Genomic DNA, 20,341 nt, shown 5'->3' on the forward strand with positions numbered 1-20,341 from the left:
AATAGCCTGTCCAAGATTCCAGTCCACTCCTCTATTGCTTTCTCTAGTTTATTTCTTGAAATTGATGTTCATTCTCAAATAATAACTAGTAATTATCAGTAGAAAAACATACAAAATGGCAAATGACAACATTATTGAATACATAATTCTTCTTTATAGTCTACTTTCCTAATGGTTTACCATTATTGGTTTTGAGGTCCTAGATATTGAACATTTTCATAAATTTTAACTAAAAAACATTAGGCACTCTGTTGTCTGTTCCTTAAATATTCCTCCCCTCATCACTTAAAATCTAGAAGGTTTCCCTAGACTTTTTCCAGCTCTATTATGTATGCTGTCTCTACACTGAACTTAGGATAGCATTAACTACCTGCCTCTATATTTAGATTAACTATCATAAATAGCTGATACACGCTGAATTACGGCTGCACTTCATTACATTTGCAAGTTGGTCTACAAATTGTATTAATAAAATTAATGTAATACTCTTTTAAGTACGCATAAATTTTCTGGATGTATCATATCATAATACTTTTATAGGCCTTTTCTTAACTGATTTCATTCTCAGCAGGGCTGATCAGTGTGAAATCTCAATTCTCCTAGGAATAACTGAAAATTCAATTTATGGTATGAAATTTAGCTACATCCAAACCAACATAGGTTATAATATTTATACAGAACATAGGAAAAAAATCAATCAGAGAAGATGCAATGCTTTCATAGTAAGATATGAATCTCTGTACTTGAAAGGAAAGTCAGATGATGAATTAGTTTGATTAAGGTAACAGAAAGCTTAGGTAGGATGATACCAGTGAAAAAGATAGATAAGCTGCTATATTTCTTCATGGGCAAATGTGTCACATGAACATTGATACTTAATAAAGCACAAATAAAATGCTCTCAATCAGGTAGCATTTATCCCCTGCTTGTGATGAAATTATCCCTGATTAAGTTTGAAAATTAAATAAAAATCTGAAAATGTGAAAGGGGATTACATAGTAAATGGGATTTTCTTGCCATGAAGACAATAAATAATTCTAAAATTTATTGCTTTATTCTAGCAATAATGGCTATAATATTATCTTTCCCAGTCTTAAGCAAAATCAGCTAGGGGGAGATAAAATGTTTGAGAACTGAGATATGCAACCACAGGCTGTTCTCCATCTTTAAATTCTCCTTATGACTTTCATGTTGGAGTTAAATGCAAATATAGATTTATTCTCCCACTGGGCCTCAGATTTGGCTTATTGCTTTCCTGTGCTGGAATGACCACAACCATGCAGGAAGGATCCCTGCCTTCTTATTAACTCACAATTCCTGAGACAGTGAAAAGATACATCCTGTAAGAATCAGCCAATGTGCGATACACAGTGGCAAGAAATTGCGGGGACCAGAGCTCTATATACACAGTGAATAGAAAGCACAGGTAAGATATACAGTCCATTTCAGGTAAAGCTGATGAACATGTAGCTTCTCAAGATTCCTCTTTCTTAAATCCCATTGTTCAAACTTTCACAGGTCAGTAGAGACCCTTCAAGTAACTAGATAATGGAACAATCCCAAAAGAGTTCAAAATTATCTTTGACAACTGAGGCATAAAAGAGCAAATTGGATGTACAAATAATATTTAAGGAGTATTAATGATAAGGAGTATTAATAAAGTATTATTATATGCAACTATAAAACTGAAAAAATATAGTTTAACACACCAAAATTAAGTGTCAACATGCTAAAGTATTAAGACATGAGATGAAGTGTGATGACATAAAATACGCATTTTAGAATTATAAAACACAAAAAAATCTGATTGTGACATAGTTGGTTAGAAAATAACTAAACATAATAAGTGGGGGTTTTCAATATAATATTCTGGTTATCAACATAATATTCAGTTTTAGGCTGAAGCATTTTCCAGAGAGGATATGGTAAAAACTAAATTAAATGTGTTTACTTAATGCCTAAAAAATAACATGCAATTTTATCATACATGGTAAACATGATGAGATGGAGAGACCAAAATCTGAACCTGAGACTACATGTTGTAGTAATTAAAAGCAGAGAAAGAAATAATTCTGTTAGTTTGGTTCTATATTTGTATTGACCACATAATTGGTAACATCAAACTTATCTAAACAATATGCTATAAATTTCAATTATAGGTCTTGAAATAAATGATTCATACACCAAAATAAAAATACAAATATCAAGTCACATAATAAAGAAAAAGGAGGAAAAAAATTAAAAGAGGAACTCTAAACAGAATAAATTACTATGGATAAATTACATGCACATTTAACTCTTCGAAAATATATCAGAACTAATTTCACTTCCAGACACTTATTTATTAACCTACTACAGGTGAGTCCTTGCAAACTAAGAGAGAAACAAAGACTACTGATTGGAGGGAATGCAGATAAAAATGACCAATGTTTAAGAAAACAATGAAAGAATTCATAGTGAAAGCAGAAAAGCAAGAGTTGAAAAAGTTATGATATTGAAAAGTGAATGTTCTTGTTCATAAGATATCAACAGCTACATTCTCTCCAATAATGTCTCACCTAGTGGATGTATATGTGTACGTAGCTAACTCTCTTTTTAAAACTTTCTTTAGTTGTCGATGGACCTTTATTTTATTTATTTACATGTTGTGCTGAGAATTGAACCCAGTGCCTCATACATGCTGGGCAAGCACTCGGCCACTGAGCCACAACCCCAGCCCCATAGCTACTCTTAAGAGATTTAGCTCCTATCTCTATCTATACTAACTTTTTTGAAATTTGCATTAAAAATGATAAATAAACACACATAGTATTTGGTCATGGTTTATAATAATTTCCAATATGAGGAATTCAGACTCCACAGGGGGAAAAAATGGGTGATTTTTAAAACCAGGACAAGAATTAAACCATAGATCCTGGAGCATGTTACAATGTCGGAAAGTAAGTTTAGTGCTCACAAACCAAAATTATAGGGATATGTAAAAATGATACAGAAGCCAATCTGAAACAATTCCCAAATCTGAAACAATATGAGAAGTAAAATACCATAATATTGAATTATAATCCAACATGTGAAATAAATATTGATAAATCATATTGATAACATGTACCTTTATGTGATGTCAGAACAATGGCGATCTTTGTAGACTGCTTCATCAAAACCCATACCCACAGTCCAACCATGAGAAAAATATGAGACAATCCTTAGTGAGATACAAAATAACTGACTGGCATTTCTGAAAACTCCAAGGTTATCAAGAACAAGGGAAAATTTTATCACAACAAAGGGAAGTCTGTGGAAACATGATTATTAAATGTCATAAGGTGACCTACATGGGATTCTAAAGACATTAGTGAACAAATTGAGGAAATTGGAACGAAGTATTGAGTTTAATTAATGACAGTACATCATAATCAATTAATCATAACAAATGGATCATAGTAATGTTAACATTAGGGGAAACTTGGCCTAGCAAACATAGTAAAATACCTGCAATGGTTTTGCAAATCTAAAAGTATTCCTAAAAATTTATTATGCCAGGTGTGATAGCATGCTTGTATAATCTCAGTGATTTGGGAGGCTAAGCAGGAGGATTGCCTGTTTAAGGCCAACCTTGGCAACTGAGCAAGGCCCTAAGCAAATTAGTAAGAACCTGTTAAAAAATAAAAATAAACAGAATGGGAATGTGGTTTGGTGGTAAAGCACCACTGAGTTCAATCCCTAGTACCAAAAGCAAATAAATAAATAAAAGTTCATCAGATATTTAATTATACATAAAATACAAGGTGAAATAGTTAAAATAATGAAATACATTCATTTTTAAATTCTAATAGACAACTTTGTCTATTAGACAAAGGCCATTTTATTTCAAATGTCTACAGTTGCTTATAATCATGGAGTGCACAGTATGCATATTAGTCACTTTGCAGAAAGCAATATTGAAAGATTAGAATAACAACTGCACTACATTTTAATTCACAAGAGGTCAAAGTGCGACTTTCTTTCTTATTCCTGAATCTGGGTTCATCTGACAGCACTCACCTCAAAATATCGCTCAAGTTCAACCCCAATTACATCAGATTGTGAACCTGCAGAGCACCACTGGTGAGGTCTGTGCCATATCTGCCTAGGCCCCCAGGATCAGCCTCCTGGATCCGAATCCAGAAAAGGTTGATGAAGACATTGCCAAGAAATTGGTGAGTGGGAGGGTCTGAGGGTTACAATAGAAATGACCATTCAAAAGATGGGTCCAGATTGAGGGGTACCTGCCTCTGCCTGACCACCAAGCCCTCGAGGAACCACCAAGAGATCAAAAGAAACAGAAAAACCATAAAACCGGGAAAATATCACTTTTCACAAGATTGTTGACATTGCCTGATAGGTGTGGCACCACTCTTTAGCTAGAGAACTTTCTGGAATCATTAAAGAGATCCTGGGGACTACCCAGGCTGTGTACTGCAATGCTGTCAGCATCCTTGGGACATAGAGGATATCAACAGTGGTGCAGTGGTGTGCCTAGCTAGTTAAGAAGTACTATATATATATATATATATATATATATATATATATATATATATTTCCATAAAGGTTCATCTGACAGAAAAAAAAGTGAAAACTGTACTAAACATAAACATTTGGCTTATAAGCATTAGTGGATCAACTCAGGATATTTCCTCAAAATGTTGATCAAGTCACAGCAAGAAGAGGGATGGAGCCAACCTTAGAAATTGCTTCAATCAGTGATTCAGATAACATCTGCACCAAATTTTTCTTCTCTGTTGTTTCCAAGATACAAATCTTATTATGTTACTCATTTTCTGTTACTTCTTATACACAACTACAGAGTTTCAGCAAAAGAATAAAATGGACTTTTTCCTGCCAGGCTCAATGGAAAGATGATCTTAGACAAGAACTCTGGTTGGCAGGTCTTGTATCATACATCTTACTGTCTACACAGCTGTCCATCAGTTCAGATGAAATATAGCCATGGGGGAGGGGAAGCAGCTTCCATTCAGACAAGAGGGTTACAGAGGAGGGACAAGGAAATGGGGGGGGCAGGGGCAGTTTTCCAATAAAAGCAGGTGATATCCCAGACAAGTGGCGATAGTCGAGGGAAAAATTTTGAACCAGACAACCAAAGTAAGTAACATTTATATTATAAAGTTTGCATAATTTATTGTATGAATCCTTTTTTCCTTAGATGCTAGGAATTTCAGAGTAACATTTGAAACTTATACTTGGGGGCTGTAGCTTTTGAATTTGTACTTTCTATTTTAGATATCTTACTTGGTTTATGATTGCTTATTAGCCAGTTATTCTTGGTCTTTACACTTTTGGATTTGTGTCTCAGATTTTCTTTTGTCTTAATCAGATTTTGCATGTGTTTATCTATTTTTTTCTTTTAAAATAAGAAATATCAACATTTTTTGGAACAGGAAGTCCATCGGTTTAGATTCTCCTAGAAACAAGTGCCATGACCACATAAAAGGTGCAGAGGATTCACTGAGGGGAATGCTTCTGAAGGAGAGAATGGAGAAAGAGGAGTTGGCAGAAAGACAACAGGAACATCAAGGAGAACCTTTATGGCAGCACAAATGATCCACAGTAATGGGGCAGCAGTACCAGTGGGGAACATGCCCAGTCTTTGGCTAGGAATAACATGTGCAAGTGGTGCCTCAGCAGAAATGGGACACTTGATCCCCAGGGGTTTAGCTGAAGCTGACAGTCCAGTAGCCCAAACCTCCATGGAATGTGAATGACACAGTTCTATGGCTGCCACCAGGGAAGACAAAAATTAAAAACAAATAACTGAGCATGCTTACCACCCTAGCTTATTGGGAGAGTGAGTCAGAGGGATCCAATGTTCAAGGCCAGACTGAGCAATTTAGTAAGACCTTGTATCAAAATTTAAATTTCTTAAAAAAGACTGTGGATGTAGGTAGGTGGTAGAATATCCCTAGTTTCAGTCCCTAGTGCTGAAACAAGAAATGACAAACACAATATATAGACTCCTCCAAATTCAACAATAATATCATTCAAATAAGTCAAAGGGCAAAGATAAATGTCAATGGGTCATCAAATCATAGGATAGCCTGGGAATGATACAGAAGGATGATGAAAGATTCACAGAGGCAGTGCTGGGGCTAGGCTTAAGTCTTACCTATAGGTGAGAAGTCACTTAGGTTTGTGTGCCAACTATGTAGACAGTCTGTTAGCTTTCTGTCATTATAACAAAGTGCCTGAGATAATTAACTTATAAAGATAAAAGTCTTGACTGTTTCAGTCCATGATGAGCAGATCCATTCCTCTAGGCCTCCGGTGGGTATGCCAGATGATAACGGGAAGGAGGGACATGTCATATGGCAGAGTATGACAGAACAAGCTGCTTCCTTCATGGCAGTAAGAGAGTGAGGACACCTCAAGAGACCCAAGGCCCTCCCACTAGATTTTACCTCCCAAAGGTTTGAGAGACTGGTAGTGCCTCCTGGAAAGCAACACTTTAACATATGACTTCAGGGACAGTTAATATCCAAATGATAGTGAATGGGTTCCTGGCACCTAGAGACCTCAAAGAAAGCAGGGATCAAGAGTAGACCTTCCCACTCTGGTTTGAAGGAGTCTCCTCTCACCCCTGTTGTAGCACCTAGAGAGCCACTCACTCACAGAGTCCCTAGGTTGTTCACCAGGCTCCTCAGATGGAAAATCTTCAAATTTTTACATCATGGGATTGACACAAATAGAAGTATATTGCTCCAACAATAACAAATGTCATTTTGAATTTGGTAGAAGGCAAGCTTCTGAGAGGACAGAACATAGATAGAGATGTTAAAAAAAAAAAAAAAAGTATAGTGGAGTTCATGGTCATAGTTGATCATACTCTCCCAGAGGGAAAAAAAAAAACATCCAATTCAACATACTGTTACCAAGCAGCAGTTAGGTGGCTTTTAATGTGAGCAACTTAATAATCTAGTTATGGTATGCACATGGGTCTGAGGGTGGGGAACACAGTAATCAATGATTACTGTGAGGACTGTGCACCCTCCTTAAGAGCTGGAGTCCACACAACAAAGAATAATAGCGGCAGGCAGTTTGCCTTGCAGGCACGTTGTTAACATCATAATAAAAATAACATTCTGATTTTCATTCCAGTTCTGCAAATCATCTTTTTATGGCCCTGTATTTTTTCAAAGAGGAAGACAAATGGAAGAGAGTAGTGGGGGGTGGTTTATTTCCTTCTGTACCTGAAGACAGGATGATAACATCAGAGTCATTTAAGAAGGAGATATATATATATATATATATATATATATATATATATATATATACACACACACACACACACACACACACAGTGCAGACAGCAGGTGGTATCACATGTGTCAAATTAACTTTGTCCAAATAAATCTTTTCTGTACAATCCCCCACTGTGTGGAAAAGTAGAAACCTATGAGAGTCTCCCCATGATGACATTTAAAAAGGAGATGCTATTGGTGGTGCCTTGAGATAAAGCAGTAAGTTTATAGTTGAATGTTAGGGAACTTTTCTTTTATTTTTTTCCCTTTATTTCTGCTACAGCATATACTGTGCTTTTGTCCCCTCCTTATTATTAAAATTCACTCCTGGTACTTACAGTCAAGATCAATGATGGATAATTCTTCCTTTCTCTGCCTTACTATTATTTCTTAGAACTGAATAGGAGCAGAGATGTTTTTAAAAAATAAAATACTAAGACAAATTACTTAACTGAAAGGAATATTAAATTTCAGATATGCAAACACCCTGTGTAATAGTCTCAGAAGGACTTTGGAGATTGGCCAAACTATTAGCTATTGGGAGCCAGGGTTAGATCTACAGTCTACATATTCTTTCCCAGGGACTCTGTTTATCAGTGCAATACAGATCTCCTCTTTTTTTTTCTGTTATGTTCTCTCTAATCTTTCCAGTAACTCTATCTTCCCCTGAATGTTCTGACTTCTTTGAGACTGGTAGGACTAGAAATACAGTTACTAAAGAAAACTTTCTCCACTACAAACGCAAGTTTCTGACACATACCTTTACACCCAAATGAAATTATCTCAATAATTCACCACTCATAGTTTACATAAAAACAGTAGTCTTGCATGCCTAAATCCCCCACCAAAAAAAAAAAAAATCAAATTAAGATATTTGCTTGGGCTTGAGACATAAACGTTTACAAGTGAATGTGTAATAAAATGGATTGAAAGGTGATGCTTTTCAAGGATAGTTCTCCAATATATAGAACAAGTGCTTGCCTATGTGACCCAAGACTAAACCATCCATGATTAGGAGGTAAAGAAATATGAAACTCCTCTAAGCAAATGCAAACTTTCAGTCACCCCAAGTATATGCTTTCAACTATCCAAAAGTCCAAATGAATTTATTCCTCACTTGGAATAAAGCAGAGGAATGTTAGTTTAGTAAAAATGTTGTATTCTCAGAGGGAAAACAAAAAAGTACACATACAATTTGGAATTAGTGCAACTTGGCATATGGTCCTGGTTGTATGTTCTTTGGTCCTAAACCTTCTCAGGGACCAATGATATTAGGGAAGATCGTGAATTTGGAGTAATTTTAAATGTTTCCAACTATCTTAAGTCTCACTTCTATTGAGATAATTGTAATATTTTGAGAGAACACTTTTTTAAGTCTATTATGTGGGGAAAAAATACCAAAATGTCTTTATAAGAAAATTAAATGAAACCATGAAAGCTTTTCTTTTAATCTGTTCCCTACTCTGCAAACTCCAGATCTTCCTTTCTCTCATATAGATAAAAAAAGAACTTACATTTAACCCTAAAGGATTTAAATTACACAATAGCATGACAGCTTTTAAAATTTTAGTTGAAGATAATATGATTTAAATCATTTGAGAGAAAAAAGTCCATTTATGATATTTTTGTTTTTTCTATGTAAACAAAAATGTCAGTATTGGTCAATATATTTGCTTTTTGAAATTATACGACAGAGATAACTCATCCAAGAAGCCAGCAGAAAGAGCAGGCTGTTTCACTTTGACACTTCAAATGGCATTTGCAAGTGTGACTGATCATAATGTGATAAAATGGCTTCCTTCTGTCAGTTTCTGGTGAGAAGTACAATTGGAAATAGTGTGAAAAATTTCTCCCGTGTTATTTATGTTTCAATTCAAAATCAGAGAACAATGGAACAGCATTTTCTATGCATGAAAATGAGTTGGAAGAAAAAGGGGAGCGTAGTTCCTGGGAATTGGAATTATGAGTTTCACAATACACAATGGAGTATATGGTTAAGAACATAAAGTTTCCAACCACATGACCTGAATTCCAACCACTACCTCCCCAGGTAGCTTCGGCATATCAAGCAAGTTACTGACCTATTTAAGGCTTACTTTTATGATGTGTATAAAGGAGTTAATAAGGGCATCTTAGAAATTTGTTATAAAACTATATTACATAATAGATTAACATAATATTTAGCAAATATTAATTAGTTGATACTAGTTTAAATTAGTTTCATGAAACCAAAGGACAGAAAATTTTTATGTTTCTGTTTACCAATGATAATAGCTAAATATGGCTATTATTTATATGAGCATTTCTAAAATGATTCTATAAATAAGGCCAAAGAATATCCATATCAAATATTTCTTGCAAAAGAAAATTTTTATTTTTCTACTCAGTCTAGGAAACTTAGCACAAATTTTACTCAGAAACTTAAAAATATTATTATTTTAGCTATAAAACTATTTCTCCTTATTAAAATATTATTTCTATATAAAATTATTAAGTTAATGCTAAGATCTATTATCACTTTCATGTGTCATGCTATCTAACTATGTAATATGTAAGAAAGACTTATATATAAATTTAATTTTTAAAAGCAAGTATAGAAAAATATCCATGCTTCCTAGCAGTTTTCTCTGTAATTTATAAATATGCTGAAGCATATGAATTAGTGGTCTAAGACTAACAGAATACATAAAAGCAAAACAAAACCTTTAGCTAAAACAGTGAGATTTCAGGTATCATAAAAATATACATTTAATACACTTTAATATAAGGTAAATATACATTATTTGAAGAACACTTTAAAAACATATTGTTGTGGTTTGGATCTAAAAATGTCCCCCCAAAAGCTCATGTAGCAAAGTTTAGAGGTGAAAAGATTGGCTATAAAAGCTGAAACCTCATCAGTAGACTAAGACTTCTCACAGATTAATAATCTGAATGGACTACTTGGTGGTAATTGTAGGCAGTGAGGTGTGGCTGGAGGAAGAGGCCTGGGACTATATCTGTCCCTGGCCTCTTCTGCTCTTCCCCACTCTCTCTCTTCCTTCTGGCTTTGCTCAGCAACAGACCACCATGATGTTTCTGCCTTTGAGGCAGCCAGCCATGAAATGAACCTCTGAAACTGTGAAACCAAAATAAATTTTCCCTTCTCTAAGATGTTCTTGTCAGAAATGTTGGTCATAGTGATAAAAACCTAACATACATATTAGTCACTTTTTGATTGTTATGAACAAAATTGTCTCCTCACAGAAGGCTTGAAAAGACAAAATACACTACTCTTACCAGAATGTCTTCCTAGATAGATAAGAACTTTGTAAACTTTTCTTGATGGTTATTATATTTTGATAGAATTCCCTTGCATTTGGACTCCCATTTCACCAAAGCACCATTTATAACTATAATGTTATATGTCTAGGGGTTTGCCTTAATGAAAGCAGATTTCATTTGGGCTTCAACATTCCCAGCAAAAATGTTCTGTGGTTTTTACATCACACTCCCAATGCTGTTTGTTTTGTCTTTCTGTTCAAGCGTATATATTAATTTTTTTATGAATTTTCATAAAGGTTATAAGGAATTTTACTATTTGTAAATATACACTTGTGGAGCTCAGCGATATTAAAATATCATTGATTACATATTGGCAAAATATTCAGATAACTGGGTTATACAAAGAGCCTTGAAAGTAAAGAGCATAATACAATCTAAAGTTTGGCTATATTAGTGTTTAGTCAATTAGGAAAAACCTCGGTTAAAAGACAAGTAAATTTGATTTGTCTAAAATAAGTCTAGGAAAATGCTATATCATATGAAGAAATATTTAGTAATGAAATAGCTCTTAGACTCCCCCAAATATCAAAGACCTGCTTAGGTTGTTAGAAAGAATCAATTATTTTCAAGAATATAAGTATTGAAGAGACATTTTTAAATTAAAGTGGATCAGGACAGCATACAGTACAGAGATGAGTAATTGTGTTTATCAATGTAAACAATAAATAATTAACAATTTTTCCCTGGAGTTTAGGAAAATGTATTTTCCATATAATCCATCATATATCCATGGTTAATTTTTTTTTAACAAATTCTTAAAGCTGAGGGGATAATTGAAGATTTTAGGTAACTCTAATCTCTAAGTAAAAATAAAAATACACATTTTTTCATATATTATATCCAGAGTACAAAGGAAATTCTTCCACTTCTATATAGTGGTAGAAGGAAAAACAAAAAATAGTGTGCCTACACTCTAGAGAAAACTGCGTGTTATTTTATTCTGAATGAAGTCCTATTGTAAAAATTTAGTCCATTCAATAATATGTATACTCATTTTTCCTCTCCATTTTTTATGCATTTGTAGCATATTCTAAACATACAGTCTTTGTATTTATTTATTTTGTGTTTAATATAACATAAAAACAAACCAAAGAAACCCATTTAAGTACACACTCTTAGACAACAATATTTGTTTTTAGTGGAATTGCTAGAATATAATGTTCCTTGTCATTTTCATCCTTACACTAAAATGAAAATAGCTGTCCTGAAGTTTGTGTGCTATAGACAAAAAAGTCCACATTTGTTTCTGATCCAGTACAGAGAATGAACTAGAATGGACCCGGGAGGTTCTTCTTGACATAGGTGTGGACCCACACCAACTCTGAGGACTACAGAAAATCTTTTTCAATCTTGATATAAAGAAAGTGAGTGATGCCAAAAAAGCTGCAAGACCTTATAACAGTAAATGATTCCACCACAATTGCAAGACTTTTGAAGTTTCTTATTTCATCATAAATTCCCGAAAAACTGTATAAAGAAGGATATTTAGGTCCTAAATGCTGTGGTATTTTCTGAGCGTTCACAACACAGAAATAGACAATACATTTCAACATTACAACAGCTGCCTCAGAATTTAATTTTAATACCATCTTTACAGAATAATGTATAATTTCTTTGATTTTATTATTTTCTTCACAACTGAAATGCTAACTAGTTTCAATTCAAAAATTGTCGAGTTGAGACTAACAATTTTAGACATCCCTACTGAATTTCAACTTTGCTTTACATTTTCATCAAAGAAAAAAATCATGCTTTTTAAACTAACATAAGAATGTGTTTTTACTGTATTGTCATTTATAAAGTTAAAGAGAAGAATGAAATCAACCTCTCAAAAGTACACAAACACTGATGCACAAATTTGGTGAGAGTGCCAAAACTTCATTGTTACCCAGAAGACAGCAGCATCGTGTAATAGCTCAAAACGTTCTTTCACCAACTGAGGTATGAAAAACTGAATCTGGCCTGTGAAAAGACATGCGTGCTGCCAACATGCAATGTATGAGATCTGTGTAAGCAGAAAGAATGAAAACGAAGAAGATTTTACTAGACAAGACCACTCTCTCTCTTGAAATTGTATTCACACTTCAGAAAGAACAAATGTTCATCTGAATTTACTAGACTGAAGAACCCAATATGTTATTAAAGAAATAGCTCCAAGAAGTTCAAAACCCATGTTTTTTCTCTCCATGTTTTCCTGCTCTCTCTGTTTGTAATATCTGTTTACTATTTAGGAACTTTAATGATTTCATATTTAACTCAGAGATCTGTCACATTTTTTAAATTTTAATTTTTTAAACACGTGTGCTCTAGTTTGTATATATTTGACCCCAGCTGAAACTGAAATTGTTCCCTGTTACTATCTTTTAAAATTTTCCTAATTTCCAAAGTTGTTTTTGCATATAGAGATCACTTTTATTACTAGTGATATCCTAGTACTTTCAGATATATTTTTTTCTGAATATAAAGCACATTTTAAAGAAAACTTAAAAGCCACTATTGTGTCCTTAGAATTTTTTTCACAATACTGTATCATAATCTTTAATTCTTTTTTAGCAAAAAAATAAAAGAATGTTTTTGCACTACTGGATCATAAACTTTGATTCTTTTTTTAGCATAAAAAGCTAGGAAACTTTAGCATGTTTGTGAGACAGATACCAACCACATTACCAAGAATATAGAATCTGTATGAAAAAATAATGACAAAATGTTAACAGGCAAAGTTATAGGGCATATTATGGAAAATCTCAACTATAAAATAAATGAGCCTATTTTTATTCAATAAGCAATAAATAACCACTGAAACTTTGTTGGGCAAGAGTCTATGTGCTTATGGAAGTTGAATATGACACAAAAGATTAAGAATCAAGAACCAGAAAATCAGAATTCACTTTTAGTAATCTAGAAAAGGGTAAAAATTTGATAAAATTAAGAATGCAGCTGGGCATGGTGATGCAAGCTTGTAATACCAGCCGCTGGGGAGGCTCAGGCAGGAGGATTAGGAGTTCTAAGCCAGCCTCAGCAACTTAGTGAGGCACTAAGCAATTTAGCAAGTTGAAAAATATGGTTTTGAAAACGATATTTTCAAAAAATAGATAAACATTTGAGATGGACTTTGCAATCTATTCCCCATGTCTCCTTAGCACTTTCCTATTAATTAATGTTTCTCAAATCATCAAATTCCTAAGTACTATCTTTTGATTAACTAATGTTTTTGCTTTTCAGATGGGTATGATGTTTTGTATTTGTGTACGTACAAAATATTTGATAAGTAGAATAATTTCATTTTTGTTTTTTATTTTAATTATTTATTAGTTCTTTGTAGTTATACATGACAGTAAAGTTCATTTTGTTATAATTGTACAAACATGGAATATATTTTATTCTAGTTAGGTCCTCCTTCTAATGGATTTACATGATGGTGTGATTCACTTTGGTGTATTTATATAAGTACATAGGAAAATTATTTCCAGTATTTATTATTTGTATGGCTGCCTATTTCTATGTTTAGTGTTTAAATTCTTGCTTAATTTTTAATAACGGGCTTATGGACTTTTATCCTGAAGCCTAAATTATTTATTATACCATTAAAAATAATTTCTATATGACTAAATGTTGTATAGGAATCTATAATTGAATTGAATCTATTAGTTTATAGAATTTATCAGTTCAATATTCCAAATGTGTGTTTCCAAACTAGAATGTCTTAATTCATTTAAGAGATCATTGTTGTCACTGCTATAGCTGTGTCTGAGATATTTTTATAAAATTTGCTTTTCTGTATGATCATACCTCAAAATCGAGCATCTTTGAAGATACTTAACTCCTGAGAACTACATATTATTTGTAGTTCTGTATCATTGCGGTGTGGTAGTTCTCACAGATTTAGTGGTCCAGCCAATAGTAACTTCTTGTTTTCTGGTCAGATGGCACCATTTATACTCCTAATTCCTGAAGCTTGCAAATGATTATGAACAGGAACTAAATGGCTCACTCTACACCATTTTATTTGGCCCTTTTTATATTTACAAGATCCTCACCACAACACCTGGATTCAGGTAGATAATTATTGTATGGATGCTATATTTTTCTGCCTTGCTGTCTGGATTTCAACATGCTGTGGCATGCTTCTACATTCATTCTCACTCATTAAAATTGTGTATTTAATTTCAGATTAGTGAAATATGTTTTTTGAACTTTGGCTTTGTTGTTTGAAAATCTGCTTATTATTCATTGTTTTATATGCATATAAATAAAAATGCAGTTGTCTCTATAATTATGTATTTTAAGCAAAGTGAACTAAATCCTTTCTTTGATCCATCTGAATATGGGTTCTACAATACTAGCCAGAAAGAAACTACTCAGCATAAATAGACATAGATAAGAAAGAGTAAAAATAATTTTTTTAAAATAAATTGTATTCAAGTAAATCAGTCAAAGTGAGACAATAAAAGTGCATGACTGTGTGACCAGGTGTATTTCAAGGCAAAATTCAATATGCAGAAAAGGAAAAGATAAGAATAATTGCTATAAACAGAATAGGAAAGGAGTAAGAAAATACCACTTCCCAATAAATATTATAAAAAGTTTTACTCTCACAAAAAACAAAATCCTCTGGAAACATAAACGAAATTAACAAAAGCACAGTTGTAAAGGATGATTTCATTTGGTTTGGGAATTGAAAGACTGAATTCAAAACATGAATTGAATCATGTGTATTGGAGCAAAAATTCTGAGAATAGCTGCATTAAAGAGAATTAAGAAAGAATTAAGAAAGAGTTTAACTTTATCTAAATCAATCTTCCCCATAAGTCAGTACATTTCAATGCCAAAAAAATATTCACCTTGGTTCAAAGTTTTTCCCAACGGGGAGTATGAAAGTGTAGCAAATGCCATGATCTCTCACACATACAGGACACTGCCCAATTGGTCTAATTTTTTCCTTGGCCCACCCAGAATATTAAAGTGATCTGTGTGTGTTTATTGACAAAGGCTTGGCTTTGGAAAAAAAATTTAAAATAAAAAGACAAAACATGGCTCCGCGGATTCCATCAGGAGGCTACTCTTGAGCCACTTGGGAGACTTGCTTATTGATGTATCTTTCAACTGGCTCACCAGAGCTCAAATGATCCTCTTGTCTGAATCCTATCTCCCTAATATAACTCTCTGAGAGTTCCTGAGGATGATAAGGGAGCTGGCTTTTCAGGTCTAAGGACAGCATTCAATTTTAAGCATTCTTCAGAAGGGAGAAAAAGAGTTATATATATAGCAGGCACATCCATAGAAAAGTTGAGTGAGTCTCAGAATTCTTAGCTGGACCAATTGGTGGAGCTAGGCAGAAAAAGACTGTACAGCATGAATTCTTCCAATGACAAGACAGAATTACATGACTGGAAGGAACACAAAAAATTGAATGCACTACAACAGCACCAAAAGAACATAATAATATTCAGTAACCAATCCCAAAGAAATGGAAATCTATTAATTGCATGGCAAGGTGCTCAAAATAAGTGTTTCAAGGAAGTTCAATATCTTCCCATTTCTCATTTCTCCATCTCCCATTGAGCCTCTGGTAACTATCTGTCTACTACATAATTATGAGATCTTGTTGGATTCCACTTACAAATAAAGTCACACAATTTTTTTGTCTTTCTGGTCCTGATTTATTTCATCTGACTTGCATCCTGCAGTTCCAGCCATTTCATTTGAAATGACAAAATTTCATTTTACGGCTTTCTAGTATTCCATTTTATACATATACTTTATTTTCTTTAACTACTTGTTCATTGATAGAGCAGTAAATTTTAGGAGTCAATTTTACTGCATCAGGAGCTCAGTAATAAAACATTGCATATTTTGAAATTGCAAAAGTATATTTTTTAAGATTTTTATCACATACATGGAAAAATTGATGTCAGTGAGACAATGGCTCTCTTAATTAGCTCAACTGAATCATCTTGTTTTAAACACATAGATAAAAACATCACATTATACTCTGTAATTATGCATAATTATTTCTTAGCAGGAAGAGTGAAGCAGGTGCCTTCACTATGCCAGACCTTAAACTATACTACAGAGCAATAGTAACAAAAAACAGCATGGTATTGGCACCAAAACAGACTGTAGACCAATGGTACAGAATAGAGAACACAGAAACTAACCCACAAAATTACAATTATCTTATATTAGACAAAGGTACTAAATTTTAAATTTAAAAAAATTAATAAAAGACAAAGCACAGAAAAATTAATAATATCAGAAAAATAATGTACAGACAAAATAAAAAGTTCAACAAAAACATTAAAATTATTAAAAAATTAACAGAAAAAAGGATAAAACAGAAATTCTGGAACTGAAGAATACAATGAATATAATAAAACACGCAATAGTGGTTATCAATAGCATACATACAAAGCAGCAGGAAAAGAATTCTGTGATTTTGAAGATTGGTTATTTGAAAATATGAGAAGAAAAACACAATGAAGAAAGTCTATGGGACTTAATAAATACCATCAAGAAAGATAGTTTTCACACTATAGAAGTATCCAAGGGAGAAAAGATAAAGATATGAACAGCGTATTTTAGGAAAACAAGAAAACAGCTAAACATTGTTTAAATCTGATAAGAGATCTGAATATATAGATACATGAAAAATAAAATTCTCCAAGCAGTTTCCAACCAATGAAGAATTCACCGGAAATCAACATCCTCATCATCATCATCCTCCTCCTCAAAATATCCAAATTCAATGACAAAGATAAAATTGTGGAAAGAGAAAAGAAGACTCATTATAAAGCTATTACCAAATACTTTAGCAAAAAACTTGCAGGCCAAGAGAAAGTGGGATGATGTAATCGAAATGAGAGAAGAACAAAAAAACAAACAAAAATCCCTGGAAACAGAAAATACCTTCCTGGGTCAAAATGTCCTTGAGTATAAAGGGGTTGATAAAGAAGAGTTCACAAACAAAAGCTGAAGGAATTCATCATCACCCTATCCGCCCTCCAGTGCAATACCAAAGGCACTAGTTTGAACTGAAATGAGAGAGCAGGAGTTAGTAGCATAAAAACCTAAAAAGAGAAACTGCACTAGAAAACGTAATTATGTAATAAAAATTTGCTTTAATATCATTTCAGAGATGTGTAAACCACAAGGATAAAAGACAAAAGAGGTGATGTGGTTTTAATCATTTATATGTATATGAAATATAAAAAGATGCAATTGTGCCATAAAAAAATATGTTGGGAAAATCTGTAAAAGTGTAGTGTATTTCTATTTAATCAAAACTGTCACCAGCATAAAAGACAAATACTTTGTGATTTCACTCTCCAAAGGATTAAAAAAAAAATTCAATTCATAGAAACAGAAGAATAGCTATCACAGTGGCCAAAAGATGGATGTTCACAGAAACAAAATCCTTTCATTATAAAATGAATATTTCTGGATATGTATCACATACTATGTAACTACTCTTAATGTATTGTGTGCTTAAAATGTATTAAGAGGATAGGTCTTGAATATTCCCAACCACCTACACACTATGAGATGTGGTGGATATATTACTTTGCTTGATGTTGGTTATTATTTCACATATATATGTATATGACAAAGCATAACATTCTACATTTTAAGTATATTTACTTTTTGTCTATTATTCCTCAATAAAGTTAAAGAAAGTGAATATAGTAACATATATAAAAGTTAATTAATAGAACACTTTTTATACTAGCAAAATCTTAGGGAAAAAACAATAGAATGTGGAAATGAATTAGAAAATTATTGAAATAAGATGCAGTAATATAGAATAAAATTAAATTGGATTTTTGGGAAAGATCAATAATACTAGTAAAGTTCATGAGAAATGCCAAAATGTAAAAAAAATTGATAAAGCAATAACCCTAGATAAGATATTGAAATTAAGATAGAACTTGGCTGAGAATGGTAGCTCATGCCTGTAATCCCAGGGCCTCAGGAGGCTGAGGCAGGAGGATCACAAGTTCAAAATCAGCCTCAGCAAAAGCAAGGTGCTAAGCAACTCAGTGAGACCTTGTTTCTAAATAAAACACAAAATAGGCCTGGGGATATGACTCAGTGATTTAGTGCCCCTGAGTTCAATCCTGGGTACCCCCACCAAAAAAGATTAAATTAAATGAGTTACAACTGTTTCAGTTCTTTTGAAATCTAGAGGCAATAATTTTCTAACAAAATAATTTCTGTTAATTTTTAATATTCTGTTTAATAGAAAAGTAGTAAACATTTCTGCATTTCTACTTATTTTATGAATCTAATTTTATTTAACACAAAACGTGGTAAAATAAATTGAGATAAAATATAATACATATGCAAATGTTATATATAAAATATGTACTAACTGTATACAATAAAGAATTTTAAAAATTCACTATGACAACATTATATGTGTCCAAACCTAAAATGTAAATCAAGTTAGAATTTAGCATCTGGAAAATTGATTTAATATAAACCCATTCTTTTACCTTGTAAGACCTAACATTCTAATACATATTTAATCATATTTCTCCATTCTTCTAGGTATTGAAATCTAAGGCCTGAAAACGAGAATATCTACCTTTGTTAACCAAGCAGAAACCCACTACAATAGATATCTCAGTTCAGAATTAGTTAAACAATTTTTATCCAAGACTTAAGAAATAGAGGAACATGACAGATATTGCAAGATAAGCTGGCCTGTCAGATTTTTGTTCTCTCTGATATGCAATTGTATTAAACAAAGGTTTACAAAATCAGTCGGTGGTGTAGTATTTATTTATCAGGTAGTGATTCCATTGAAAGAATATAAGACTTTTGCATAAACTGTCATTCATCCTTTTTTTCTTTTTTTGCAAAAAACTGTTTGGAACATATGTAAAGAAGACATATTTCTATCCTTATGTATTTCCCCCCTTAAAGGACATTTTTAAATCAGTCTACTTATTAATATTTGAAATAGTCATAAGAAAATAAAAATCAAAAATTGATTCAATAACATAATATACCTGCCAAGTATTAAAACAATTTCATTCAAGATTATATTAGGTTATTAAAATATTGTAGTTCATGACCATAACCTAAAATTTCTATGACACTTCCCTCAAATATTTTAGTTCTTTCTAAAATAAAACTGTTTTACCATAAAGTATTTTGCATATTTATTACTTCCTGTATCATATATTGTATTATATTTGTTAAATATGGTTTTTTGTTTGCCTGTGATATTTTGTATCTCCTGAGAATAGTCCAAACTCAGTGCAATTAAGATTATCATTTTGCTGAATCATGATTAATCATCCCTTATTTGTTTATTTATACCTATATAAAATAATCTGTTGTTTTTAATTTCCAAATCTATGCACAATTTTACATTTGTCCTACTTATAAGATATTTTTTTATATTTTCAGTTGAGATATGATAAAGTAATCAGTAAAATATGATAAAAATAATTCAAGATCAAATCTGTTATATAATGTGATATGATTATATCAACATACTATGGATTGCATTCTTATATTCCAGGAACTAGACAGCATACTCCTATATAGAGAACTATGCAAATGTGATATAAACTAAAAGAACAATTCAGTTCTTAATTTTTTCTACTTCTTTTTATTTTCTCTTTTTAAAATTTTCCCCACACCAGTGTCTCTCCTTTTTTTTTTTTAAAAAAAAAGCATTTTTATTAGTTGTTGATGATATTTTTATTTTATTTATT

General features: G+C 32.5%; 1 pseudogene; it reads left to right on the forward strand.

Moving 5' to 3' along the window:
* The first annotated feature begins 2,921 nt into the window (after positions 1-2,921).
* On the forward strand, positions 2,922-4,527 carry LOC114095543 (large ribosomal subunit protein uL11-like; annotated as a pseudogene).
* Positions 4,528-20,341: the final 15,814 nt, after the last annotated feature.

Source organism: Marmota flaviventris, chromosome 4 (genome assembly GCF_047511675.1).
Source record: "Marmota flaviventris isolate mMarFla1 chromosome 4, mMarFla1.hap1, whole genome shotgun sequence".
NCBI lineage: Eukaryota > Metazoa > Chordata > Mammalia > Rodentia > Sciuridae > Marmota > Marmota flaviventris.